Below are 14084 nucleotides of genomic sequence, written 5' to 3'. Positions count from 1 at the left end.
GTGATGCTCTATGAACAGCTCTCTACTGACCAACGCAGAGCTGCATGGCTTAGGGTTGGCAGTAACAAGATGGAGAGACAGCATCCTGTTTGGAAGGTCATTTCACTATGTCTGATGGATAGAAAACTCTGAAACAGATAAGACCAAATAAGCTGAACCAGTGGAGCTGCATGCTGTTTTCCTTGCAGTGATAGAAGAACTAAACATCAGTCTGTATGTTTGGGTTCTTACTGACTCGTGGGCAGAGGCCACTGGCCTGACAATATGATCAGGCATGCAGGTAAAGAACAATTGGCCTATACAAGGGATGCCTGGATGGAGTACAGCTCTATGGAAATTACTATGGGAATTTAAAAGCACATTAAAATAGCACAGGTAGATGCTCATCAGAATAACCTTCCAGGACTGCAAGGGGACTGGAACCAGCAAGTGGCTATCCTGGTGTGCTCACCTGACATGGCCACCTGGGCCCACAGGATGAGTGGACATGGGGAGCTGCAGCAATGCAGAGATGAACGGATGGTTGACTCATCCCTCTTGCACCCTCTGAGGCACAAGATGCCAACAAGAACTATCCTGTCTGCCAGCAGGAGAGACAGACAGTGCAGATGACCATGGGCAGATTCCCTGGAGGAAAGGCCCTGCACATAGCTGACAGGTGGATGACATCAGATGGATCTGGTGGCCCAAGAAAGCCTAGAAGGGCCCTGATGGAATAAACTCTTACTCTGAATGGGGTGTTGTGTACCTAGTGGTAGATGCAAATGGTCAAAGTGCTATAAAACAGCTGGAAGAGAAGATTCATATCCTAAGTTGGGGGTGTCCCCTAAAAGACATGTCCAAGTCCTAACCCCAGGACCTGTACAGGTGACCTCCATGGAAACTGGGAATTTGTAGATGTGATCAAGTTAAGATGAGGCCTCTCTGGATCAGAGAGACCTGCATCTGTAGTCTCCATATTTATGAGAAGTGAGATTTGTTGTTTGTAGTCACACAGAGTGTGGTATTTTGTTACAGCAGTCTCAGGACACTAATATATTACTCCACCAATTCAACCACCTGGTTGCATTGCTTCAGACCAAGAAAAAGAGGTTTCATCCCGCCCCTAGCATTCACCATCCGGCAAGTGCTACCTCCTCAGATGGACACAGCACGTTCCGTTTCATCCTCAGGGTGGAAGTGGTTGGAGAGAGGAGTGAAACAGACAATTGAGAACTTTGTTGCCTAAAACAGGGAGATAAAGGCAGGAATGGCTAACTTAAACCTGTTCATGAGTGTGTGCTCACACTCAACAAGAGGGGAACATGGGAAGGTTCCTTGATAGATTCCTCTGCTTTTCTGGAGGACCTGGGGTAGGTGCCAGAATGACTGACTATCCAATTCTTCCCATGTCACATCAACGTCCTTTTTCCTACCAGATGTAGCAGGCCCTGAGCAAGAAACTGTGAACTGTAACAATCTGCCTGCACAGAGGAATCCCTAATGGCCTGTCGGGGTGGACTGTGCCTTGACCCCATCTGGCAAAGTCAGGGTTGACATTGAAAGCTGCTGTCCTGCCTCATGGTAGAGGATCCACTCGTTCTGTGCCTGAGTGACCCTATTCTATATGAAGGGAGGGGACCAAGGGGAGACTCAGGGCCTCACTGCTGTCAACCTGGACCACCACAGTGGGCAACCCAATGTTCCTTCTAAAGGTGGACATGTGTAGATAAAACTCAGTGACCAATGGAGAGAAGGAGAAATAGTAGCTGAGGGGGAAGGAACAAATAAATGGGTCAGTCAATGAGAGAAGTACAGTGTTACATCGGTGTCTTGAGAGGGGTGCAGAGGAGGAGAATAACATTGACTCTCAGCACAATTATGCAGGATGCCCAACAGGATGAAGTCACATTTGCCAAGCTTGCTCCTTCTTTTGGACCCTGACAAGGTTGGATGGAAGCCTACAGACCTGTGTGGCATCATTCTGGTCACACAATTCGACGCTGAGCTGCACCGACTGTTGAAGGCTGCTTGGAATGCCACTAATGTGCCCAACCTTTCGACTCTTATTGTTCAGGTTACAGACGATACAAGTATCGTTGGGCAGGAGGCTGTGAGGACCTTTGGGTCAGAGCAGGTTGATCATTGTGTAACTATAAACCCTGGAGACCCTGGTGACTGATTGCTTACAAAGGGCCCCGGTAACTCAGGACAGGCCACAGCAGCAGCAAGTCCAGCACGCCACAGTGCCCTGTGCACAAATACAGAGCACCTGCTGGGAGGATGGAAAGCTACTGAACAGGACTGGCTATCTGATGGGGCAAGAGCAGGAAGGTGATTTGAACTCCCCTGGAGCACAGGCCCACCGTAAGACTCGATGGCCATGGGATGCCGTGCGGCCCACTCCGATGAAATCACGTCTCTGTGCAACAAGCACTCATCTACTGCTGTATCGGGCTCCCAGTGATTCTGGGTGCAAATCATGTGTGCTAACTTGCTCAGGCCCTGAGGACAAAATGGCCAGTGTGCCAAGGAACCACACCAGACATAGATTGTGAGTATAGCAGTTTTCCTGGTTCTGTAGGTTCTTCTAGCATATTGTTGAGCCGCATGTGTTCTTGGGCTCAAGTGAAGCCCCTCCCATCCCCAGCCAGCCATTGTGCCTGTCTTCTCAGAAGCTGATTCCTGTCCACATCCAGCCTGAAATTCCAGGAGCCGAGACCTCTATATTGACATGGTCGCCAACCTGGGCAGCCAATACTGGGGCTCAATGGGTAATGTGGGGAGGAGGGGAAGGAAAGGCAGGCACCCTCTGAGCCTCAGTATACACATCTGGAAAATGGAGTCATTTGGAAAGGAAAATGGAACAAACACGGGCAGGCCGCTGAGACCCCTGCCCAGCCGGACTTGGATAAAGAGTGAGGTAGGAGCTGCCAGACTGGTTTACTGTAGCTCAGGGTCTCTGGGTAGGGTTGGGGGTTGGGGTCCTAGTGACCCTCTCTAGCGGGGCAAGGCACAGAACTGGCAAGGGGAGGGGGTCACCACGAAGGAAGAGAGGTGGTGGTTCCTGAGCCAGGGCTGCCCTGTGGGCACCGAGAAGCTGAAGCGCTGCAGGAGACAGGTGAAGAAAAGGAAGAGCTCCATGAGGGCCAGGGGCTCCCTGAGGCATGCGCGGCGGCCTGTGGGTGGGTATGGGGGCTTGGTGAGGAGGGACAGACAGGGACGTACCCATCCAGGACCCTGCAGGAACAGGGCAGGACCCGGCACCCCACAGGCACCTGCTGAGAAAGGCATGAAGGCCTCCGGCTTCATGAAGTGGCCCTGGGCGTCCAGGAAGTGTCCCAGGTGGAAGCAGAAGGGCTTCTCCCAGACGGTCTCATCCTTCAACACCGATGACAGGTCAAGGATGAGGGTTGTACCCTATATAGGAGATGCCAGGTGGGGAGGGGAGAGTCCTGGACTTGGGGTTCCATGCCCCCTGCCACTGCACTTACATGGGCACACGCACCATCAGCCTCACACACACCTGGACTCGCTCAAGACACGCTCCACCCAGGAAGCTTCCTTGAACTCTGTCCTCAGGCTTGGCATGGGGAGGGTGTCCAGGCTCCACCTTGGGGATGAGGAAGCCCTGGATCTCGGTGTCACGGGAGGTCATGTGCGGGATGCCCAGTGGGACGATGTCCCCAAAGCGCTGCACCCTGTGTATCACGGCTGTGGTGAAGGGCATGCACCCCTGGTCCACAGTCTCGGGCCTCCACCCCTGCCCTATCACCTCGTCGATCTCATTGTGGACACAGCCTGGGAAGAAAAGAGCCCCAAAGTGAGTCAGAACCCAGGAGGCTGGGAGCTGACCTTGCACTGACCACAGCGAATCCCCCCTCTGTAGGGGGCAGTGTCCACCTGGAGGAGGCACCACTGCTACAGGAGCCCAGGCCCAGCTCTGGGCAGCATCCCTGGTGTCCAGAGGAAACTTAGGCACCCAAGCTTGAAACCGTCCACCCCTCACAACCCAGGAGGGTCTCCCGCTGCACATCCGGGTGCAGGATCATGAGCAGGAGGGCCCAGGCCAGGGTGATCAAAGTGATCACCATCCCCACTAGGAACAGGTCGGCCACCACCAAGCACAGGTTGGCATCATTGAAGCTGCTCTTGGGTGCCTGGCCACTGGGCAATGCCCGGGTTCCCCATCCTGGCCCCTCTGAGCCCTCTTGCCCACCCCCAAGTGCTCTCACACAGCCTGCTTCTCACCTTCTCCACTTCACCCAGGAAGGCATCAGTCAGGTCACACAGGGGTTGGGCCGAGTCCCAGCCTTCCCTGTGCTCAGTGACCAGCTCATTCAGCAGGTCCATGAGGGTCTTCTGCATCGCGAAGACCTTACCGGCCAGCCCCGGGAAGTGCAGGAGCACCGGGATTGTGTTCACCAACTGTGCGGGCCTCAGAGTGCAGCCTTGGTTCCTCCCGCGCTCAGCTGGCTCCTTGTCCAGACCCCTTCCTGGTACGAGGGGCCCTGTCTCCTGCCCTGAGCTCTGGTCTCTACTCTCGCCCTGCTGCTCCCAGGCCTGCCCTTCCTCCCCTCGCCCCCAGGCACAAATCCCCCTCCTCGGAGCTCAGGCGCAGGGCAGCGGCCTCCTCCAGGACCCCGCCTGACCCCAACGCTTGCGCCGCGCACCTCTCAGCGGAAGCCGGAATCCATTCCTGCGGCCTCCAGCAGCCCCAGGAGCTTGCGGAAGGAATTGTCGCTGTACTCGAAGCGGCGCCCGTGGGTGAGGGAGGCGATCGCGTTGCACACCGCTTGGTTCAGGTGGCGGTTGGGACTAAAGGGGCGTCCTGGAGAGGGAGGGTGCGGGTCAGGGAGGGTCGCCCCGCGTGTCCCCGCGCCCTCGGTCCTGCACTCACCGTCATAGTCCGTGAAGGCGGCGCAGAGACAGGCGGCCTCCTCGGTCACCCGCTGCTCCAGCGACTTCTTGCCCAGGCCGAAGTTGTACATGGTGGACACCGAGAAGCGCCGCTGCTCGGGCCACGCGGGTGGGTAGTGCGCGGAGACCACACCTGGGGCGGGGCGAGCGCGTGGGCATGGCCGGTGCAGGTCGTGGCTCCCCTCTCCACCCCCACCCAACCTGATGCTTCTGCTCTGTTCCCTTTTCATCCTGCGACCTCCCCACCCAACCCTGTCAGGCCCCGCCCAGTGCCCCGCCCTACCAAAGTCCCCACCCCCGGACTCTCTGCGCCCTCAAGCTACCTCTCCCCGCGTGGGTGGGCCTTTTCCTGCGCCCCATGCATGGCCCAGCCGTGCCCTCAGCTCTGCCGGCCCCCGGGTCACTGCCCTCCTAGCTCCCACTAAGACCCAGTCTCTGCATCTGCCACCCCCGAGCCCAGCTGCTCCTTGAGGGGCGCTGGCGGGTGGTCTGGGGTGTCCCCTACGCACTGGACACCGCCTCGCGCATGGCCGCCAGCCCGTTGAGCACGACCACGGGCTTCCAACCCAGCTGCAGGCGGAACACGTCCTGGAAGCGTTGCCGCAGCTGCAGACCCAGGGGACCCCTAGAACACCTGCCTCCTGCCTCAAGGTCACACTCTCTTTCCAACATTAGGACCTCACCTGGGAGCCCACTGTCCAGAGCCGAGTTGGCAAGAGTCACCAAAATTGTCAGAAGGCCTGAGTCAGCATCTCAGTTTACTGAAAAAACAGGCTCAGTGAGGGGAACAGGGAGGCCACAGGTCCCTGAGCCAGGCCACAGTACCCCTCTCCACCATGATTTCCTGAAATAAATGGTGCTCTTCAGTAGGATACACACATACCCCGCCCCTATCCAGCCCCACCTTGCTCAGGCTCTTCCCAAGACCTTTTCTTTGGCTGTCATCAAAGGGGACTGACTTGACTTAGTTGGGTCTTCCATAAACTAGTGCCATCCAACTGGATCTCAGTTCCACTACCGAGTCCCAACCACCTCCAAGCTTTGTCGTTTCCACACTTTGCTTTCCCAGCAAAGTTCTCTCCCCAGGAAGCCTCTGAGCAGCTGCTTCTTCTGGTCCAGCTTCTTGTCCAGCCTGTGGCTCCACCTACCACCTCCTGTCTGGTGCTAGGAGGGCTGCCCAGGACCCCTGCTGTCCCCCAGCCCACCACCTCCCTCACCTTGTTGAAGCTGTGTGGCATGTCCTGGATGTCCACCTGCAGAAGGCTGCCCAGTCCGGGCAGTGGCAGGGGGCCTGGTGGGTATAGGGGGCCTGGCATATGCGCCAGTGCATCAGGTCCACCAGGAGCAGGAAGATGGCCACAGCCACGGCCAGGGGCACCAGCGCCTCCCCTGTCAGCAGTCCCATGGCTGCCTCACTGCCCACCAGAATCCTGGGTAGGGGAGGAGATGGGCACACAGAGAGCCATCCACACCAGGAACCCCGATCACACCAGGCATGTGGGGGTCAGAGAAAGAACTCGTAGCACACAGATGGTTTCTACAGACTGCCCTGCCTTTAGTGAGGATCCAGGACCTGACCTACGCCCACTGGCCTACCCAGCCTGTTTGGAGCCAAGGTTGTATAAGCAGAGAGAAGCCGTCTCAGCAGGGGGGAGCTCAATGTCATTACTCCTTCCGTTCTCCAAGTACCTGCCCAGGTGAGGTAGCAGCAGGGAACTTGTAAGGTGACGCCAGCCCACCTCACCCCACCCCATCCTTGGTCTGTGCAGGCTGCTTGGAGGTCTTGAGCTAATACAACCTGGTAGAGCCTGATTTGACCCTGTCACCCCCATGTGTTTACAACCTAACCCTCAGAACATACCCTTTCCCTCCCCACTCCCTCACCTGGTCCTCCTGGAGCAACCTCCACCACCAGGGTGTGTCATCCACCCTTGGGGCCTTAGGGAGGTCCTGATGGGCAGCAGTGCCCTGGGTGGCAGGTAGACAGGGGAGAATGAGGCTCTCCATCTGCTCCCCACTTCACACATGCACAGACACCGACACCCAGAACCACCCACCACACACCCACCCCTCATACATTCACCGTTCAGCTGGGCACCCAGGCACTGGGGGATGCACAGACCCCCACCTGTCCTTATCTCTCTGCCCCTTGCTCTGAGTACCACCTCCCTGCAAGTGTGGGGAGTCAGCCTCCTTCTCCTTCCACAGCAAAAGGGCTGGGATTTGGGCCAAGTTTTAAAATCAGTTAAGCTGATTAAATCCCAGAGGCTGAGATCAAGTCAAAGGGGAAGGGGGAGCCCGGAGGCGGGGCAGAGACATTTCCCAGAGCAGGGGGGTAGGGAAGGCCTGGCATAGCTGCTTCACCATGGGCCCCCTCACCCAGTGGAATAGTCAACATCCTGGGGGTTTGGAGGTGCTCTCCCCCAGCTGAGGCAGGGCCTGCAGAAGCGACCCCTGCCACCCATTCCCCAACAGTAGTGGACCAGACCTTTCTCAAGGTGCCCAAACAGCTAGTTGGCAGGTTACAGGGATTTACCTTTTTAGAAAATCATCACATCTCAGCCTGCTCTCCATGGGGCTTCCGCTTTAGCAAAGCTGATGGGGATTCAGGGATGAGCGGGATCCTCTGGCAAACCAGGGATGACCCATGTCAGGGTAAACTGCCCCATGCAGTGAAGGAGCCCCTGCTCACTGCTAGAAGGCACAGCATTTAAAAGCCTGTCAAACTCAAAGACAACAGGTGCTGAAATGCACAGAAATTGTTGACCACAGAAACTGATGTCGGGAGGGAGATGTGGGACATGAGCCACTGCCTGGTTAAAGGTCATTTCAGAAGCCAGTTAAGGAAAGACCTAGAATGATCACGAGAGCCCAGCGTGGGTGCTGGTAGGTTGAAAGGGGATGAAAGAGCCTCAAGACGCCCAGTACTCAGACAGGAGCCTGGGGTTGTATGCCCTTTGGCATTGGCTTCCAACATTTGTGACAATCCTTGATTTGGGAAGGCAGTGTGGAAGCTCTCCCGCCTCTCCCGAGTTCCCACAGGTCGGGGGGCAGAGGGTGCAGCTTGCTGGGGATGAGCTCTGCTCTGGGTCCTTCCCTGCACCTTGCCTTGTCTGGGCTTGGGTTCTGTCACACCCATGATTGTTGGCACTAGCTGTGCTGGGTGCTGGGCTGGAGGAAAGAGAAGTGGTGGGTGCCGTGCTCCAAGGGCTCATGATGGAGGGTGAGGACAGGAAGGGCTGCAGAGAGCTGGCATGCAAGCCACAGCACAGGGACGCTTGAGGGTCATAGGGAATTTGCCCAGGCTGGAGCAGGACTTCCTGAAATGCTTCCTGGAGGAGGATCTGGCATTGCAGATCAAAGTATCCTACCACTGGGACCTAAGTGCCACTGAGTATCTCATGCAGCAGGGGTGAGGTGGGGTAAGGGCCTAGAGAGGGAGGCAGCTCAAAGCTGGGGCTTTGTGAGTCTGGCCGGGGCATGGACTGTGGGGAACTGGGGTCCCTGGGCTTCTAGGAAGCAGAGAGATCAGTTTTAAAGCCACTCAACAGACCAGGAGCTCAAGACCCATGGATACCCTGGGTACTTCTTGGGTCTGGCCTGCGGCCTCCCATCTGGGCCTTAGCTGAAAGCTCATGTCTTGCTTGGCAGCAACTTTCTTCCAGGGACTGTTAGAGAAACAGGTGGTGCTGGCAAGGCTGGCAGGATTGTTGGTGTGTCTGTCCTACTGCCATGGACACAGGGGCCCTCGGTACACTGCCTTCATTTAACATTGCCTCTGACATGTCATGCCCTCCCAAAGCAGGCACCCATAAAGGGTATGAAAAGTAGTGGCAGGCTGTGTGGGGCTGGGACAGACTCAGCCCACAACCTTTGGGGCCTGAAGTCCAAGATGAGGCAGCCACAAGGAAAACCTGCATTAATGATGTCTGTCATCTTTCCCAGATATTGATCGATCCCAGCCCACTAACCGGCTGCTGTTGGGACCCGGCGTGCTCCAACTTATCTACTCCTCCCCACAACATGCAGAGGCAGGAGCTTTAGGTCCCACTGCACAGAGGCAGCCGGGGCTCAGGGTCAAGGTCATAGAACAGCAGCAGAGCGCATCTCCAAAATGCTCTCAGCTGCTGCTCTGTTTGGACATAAAATCCCCAAACAGCTAGTAAGCAAGTTATTATAAGTTACTGGGAATTATCATTTTAGAAAATCACCACATCTCAGCCTGCTCTCCATGGGGCTTCTGCTTTGGCAAAGCTGATGGGTTTTAAGGGGTGAGTGGAATCCTCTGGCAGCCCATGGACGACCCGTGTCAGGGTAAACTGCCCCGTGCAGTGAGGGGACCTCTGCTCACTGCTGAGTGGGCACAGCACTCACAGGCACATCAAACGCAAAGGCCGTCGGCACTGAAATGCAGAGTTGTTTGGGGCAGATGCTGGAGTTAGGAGGGAGATGTGGGACATGAGCCACTGCCTGGTTAAAGGTCATTTCAGAAGCCAGTTAAAGAAAGACCTAGAATGATCACAAGTGCCCAGCTCAAGTGTTGGCAAGTTGAAAGGGGACAAAAGAATAAAGTGCAAAATGGTGAAGAAGCATTTGCTATCAGGAAAATATTTTCCTCAAAACACATTTCTCAGGTTGTGTGCCATAGACCTTGTTCCGGTTTGCTAATGCTGCCATTTTGCAAAACACAAGAAATGGACTGGCTTTTATAAAGGGGTTTATTGGTTACACAGTTACAGTCTTAAGTCCATAAAATGTCTGAGGTAAGGCATCAACAGGGTACCTTCATTGAAGGATGGCCATCGGCATCCAGAAAAACTCTGTTAGCTTGGAAGGCACATGGCTGGCATCCGCTTGCTCACAGGTTGTGTTGCAAAATGGTGTTCTCCAAAATGTTGCTCTTGGGGTATTTTGTTCTCTCTTAGCTGCAGCTCTCTTCAAAATGTCACTCTCAGTTGCTCTGAGGTCCTTCTGTCTATGAACTCCTTTATACGACTCCAGTGATCCAATTAACACACAAGCTGAATGGGTGGGGTAACAGCTCCATGGAAATTATCCAGTCAAATGGCTTCATTCACAGTTGATTGAGTCACATCTCTATGGAAACACTCAATCAAAGAATTCCAACCCAATCAACACTAATACATTTGCTCCCAAAAGATTGCATCAAAGAACATGGCATTTTGGGGGACATAATACTTCCAAACTGGCATGGCCCTCAAAACTCAAAATCCATCCATTTAATTTTAACTGTGTTAATGCCAAATCAGGGTGGGAACAGAAACCCAAGCAGCTCAAAAAGCCATCATGTCTATGCACACCCTGCTCGGCTGCTACATGTGATCCCACAGCCAACACCACACAGCCACACCTTCTGTCAGGCTGAGCAAGATGAGAACTGGACCACACTGCTTATGGAGCCATTAAAATGAAAGTAATCTGCCATTTGTGCAGCCCCAAATTGATGCACACACAGGAACTCATTTATAATTGCTTTTTTCAACTTCCCAAAATCCCTTCCAGTATTGTCTAAAAATGTCCATTAACATTGCACTGTTTTTAATAATGTTTAAAATTAATGTTGATTGGAAACATGTCCTCATAACAGTGGAAGTCAATCTGACTGTCCCCATGCATGGACTCCCACCCGCCTCTCCCGAAGGCTGAGCAGTGGCTTGGAGCTGTTGGCTTGTTTCAGTCCAGACTCAGCTATAAAGCCTGCTTGGCCTGCGGGAGGCTGGAATGGGGGAGAGGAACAGATGCCTTCACTTTGGATGAAACAGAAAAGGAAACAAGGTTAAAAAGAATTTTATTATTTTTTTCGTTTTTTGATTTTTTTTTAATAAAACTTTTTGTGAAACAGCTATTTTATCCCCATGGCAGAGTGAACCCAGAAAAAACACACTAACCCCTTCTTAAGGCCTTAACAAGACTTTTTTGTGTGTTTTTTTCTTTTTGTAAAACTCAGATATTAAAAATTATACAATTTATAAAACAACATAAAGAATCAGGTAGCATGGGGCTGCTCAACTGACAGACCCCCTTTTCCTTTATAAAAGTGAAAGCAAAGAGAAAAAAAGGATTAACAGGGTGTTCCTGGCCCGCTGAGCCCACACTGACCACACATGGATGAGGTGCCTCCCACGAGTCAGCTCCTGTCCCCTCACCCTCCTGTCCTGCCCCAGAGGTGGGGCCTCCTCCCAGCCCAGGTCTGGCCCAGCTGCCCTGGAGGGTGCTCAGGAGGCCAGTTGTCCCTCAGCCCCCCTGCTGGCCACAGCCACTCTGACCCCCAACACAGCTCTGACCTCTGGGGAACATACCAATCTTACCCAAGAGAAAAAATTTGAAATTAATAAATATGTAGTGTTTCTGGAAATAAAAAAAAAAAAATTTTGTTTTTAAACATCATTCCTCCACTCCTGAAAACATGGACCTTCCCCATTTCCATCCTCCAGAAACCTTCCCACATTGAGACAAATTAATGACAAAAGGATGGCTTGGTGTGGTTTGTCTGTTCTTTCAATCCTGGCTCTGGTGTTGCCTGAATCAGTGTCAAACAAACTAAAGATCAAGGCCACACATATGTCATCCTTTATGAGAAGACAGATTGTTCAGTTCAATTTCATGTTTAAATTTCACTGTCATTGTAACAAATTTGGAATCAACTTGTAATTTGAAAATAGAATCAAAGAGATTGTTCTGGTTTGCTAATGCTGCCATTATGCAAAATACCAGAAACGGATTGGCTTTTGTAAAGGGGGGTGTATTAGTTAGGGTTCTCTAGGGAGACAGAATCAATGAGAGATGTAACAAACTGTCAACTCCAAGGAAGATGTCCAATGAACTCCTCAGGAAACGAACCAGCAACTTCGACGAGCTCCCCAGGAAATGCTTCACTGGGCAGCCGAAGAAGAAGTGAAGGTTCTCTAACCATCCGGATTATAAGCCTTCAACTGATCACCTGGACCAAATCCAGCCAATTGCACTCTCTCATTGTGGAAGGCAAGCCCCTTGATGAGTCATCAGTCAGCTGCAGTCAATTGACTGATGATCCAACAAACCAGCTGATCACCTGGACCAAATCCAGCCAATTGCATTCTCTCATTGTGGAAGGCACGCCCCCTTGATGAGTCATCAGTCAGCTGCAGCCAGTTGACTGATGATCCAACAAACAAGCCCGTTGGTTTATTAACCAGCCTCAAATATCCTCACAGCAATCATCAGGCCAGTGCCTGCTTGACTAGACAGCTGGGTCACCTAGCCAAGTTGACAAATGAACCCAACCATCACAGTCCACCCCTTGTCAACTTGGCAGTTGTACACATCACCTAAAACCATACCTTCAAAATGAACGTTACAACTTATGCCATATGATAAGGGGATGAGACAGAGAAGAAAGCAAAAGATTTTGAGTCACCTAGGAAAAATGAATATATGGTCCAGTCAAAGGAACAAATTTACACCTCAACTGAGATACAGGAATTGAAACAACTAATTAACAATCAAACAGATCTCCTAAATCAATTCAAACTCAATTTAAAAACCAAATCAATGAGTTGAGAGAAGATATGACAAAAGACATGAAGGATATAAAGAAGACATTTGGTGAACATAAGGAAGAAATTGAAAGTGTGAAAAACAATTGGCAGAACTTATGGGAATGAAAAGCACAATGCAAGAGATTAAAAAACACAATGGAGACACACAAATGCAGACTTAAAGAGGCAGAAGAAGAAATTCATGAATGAGAGGCCAGGACATCTGGAATCCTACACACAAAGAACAGATAGGGAAAAGAATGGAATTGAATTACAACATGAAGCACATGAATGTACATATCATAGGTGTTGCAGAAAGCAAAGAAAGGGGGAAAGAGGCAGAAACAATAATGGAGGAAATAATCACTGAAAATTTCCTATCTCTTATGAAAGACATAAAATTACAGGTCCAAGAAGTGCAGCATGCCCCAAACAGATTAGATCCAAACAGATTTATCACAGGACACTAATAATTAGATTATCAAATGTAAAAGACAAAGAAAGAATTCTGAAAGCAGCAAGAGAAAAGCAATCCACCACATACACGGGAAGCTCGATAGGACTATGCATGGTTTTCTCAGTAGAAACCATGGAAGTGAGAAGGCAGTGGTATGAGATATTTAAGATACATGAAAGAGAGGAACTACCAACCAAGAATTCTACATCCAGCAAAGCTGTCCTCAAAAATGAGGGAGAGTTTAAAATATTCTCAGACAGACAGACACTGAGTTTGTGAACAAGATACCTGCTCTACAGAAAATACTAAAGAGAGTACTACAGATAGGAAAAGACAGGACAGAGAGGTTTGGATTACAATATTGAGTGACAGTAACACAATAATGTAAGTACACTGAATAAAGACAACTGTGAGTAAGGTTGAGGGAGGAAGCTTAGGGGCAGGTAGGATGACACAGGGGAGGATAGAGGATAGGGACTGGAACTGTATGGCTTGGTGAAACCTAGAGTGGCCAATAATTGGGATAAAATGTACAAATATGTTTTTACATGAGAGAAAACAAATGAATGTCAACTTTGCAAGGTGTTAAAAATGGGGTGGTATTGGAGAAACAAATACAGCCAATACAAACTAGAGTTTATAGTTAATGGTAACATTGTAAAATGCTTCCACTAATTGTAGCAAAGGCAATACACCAAAGCTAAATGTCTATAGGAGGGGGATATAAGGGAGGGGTATGGGGATTCTTGGTGTTGGTGTTTTCTTTTTTTTCCATATTTTATCTAATTTTATTTTTTCTTTTGTTGCTTTTGTCACTTCTTTTTCTTTTTTCTTTTTTACTTTTTTGCCTCTTTTTGTTTCTTTGTGGAAGAAATGGAAATGTTCTCATAAAGATAGTGTTGATGAATGCATAGCTATGTGATTATATAGGAAACATTGTTTACTTAAGATGGAATATATGGTATGTGAATAAAACCATCAAAAAATAAACAGAGGGATACAAGTGTTGGAGAAAATGTGGAGAAAGGGATGTACCTAATCACCATCAGTGGAGAAGTAGAATGGTACAGCCCATCTGGATGTCAGTGTGGTGGTTCCATAGAAAGCTAAGCATGGGGTTGCCATATGGTCTGGCAACTTGGTTATTGGGTGTATACTTGAAAGAACTGAAAAGATGGACATGAAGGGAC

At 51.1% G+C, this 14084-nt stretch overlaps 1 pseudogene; it reads right to left on the bottom strand.

Annotated features, from left to right (window-relative positions):
• Positions 1-2917: 2917 nt before the first annotated feature.
• LOC119542168 lies at positions 2918-6304 on the bottom strand (annotated as a pseudogene).
• Between the last annotated feature and the right edge of the window lie 7780 nt (positions 6305-14084).

This window comes from Choloepus didactylus, chromosome 8 (genome assembly GCF_015220235.1).
Source record: "Choloepus didactylus isolate mChoDid1 chromosome 8, mChoDid1.pri, whole genome shotgun sequence".
Taxonomy (NCBI): domain Eukaryota; kingdom Metazoa; phylum Chordata; class Mammalia; order Pilosa; family Megalonychidae; genus Choloepus; species Choloepus didactylus.
The sequence above is the reverse complement of the archived record's forward strand: the minus strand, read 5'-3'. Positions and strand labels throughout refer to the sequence as shown.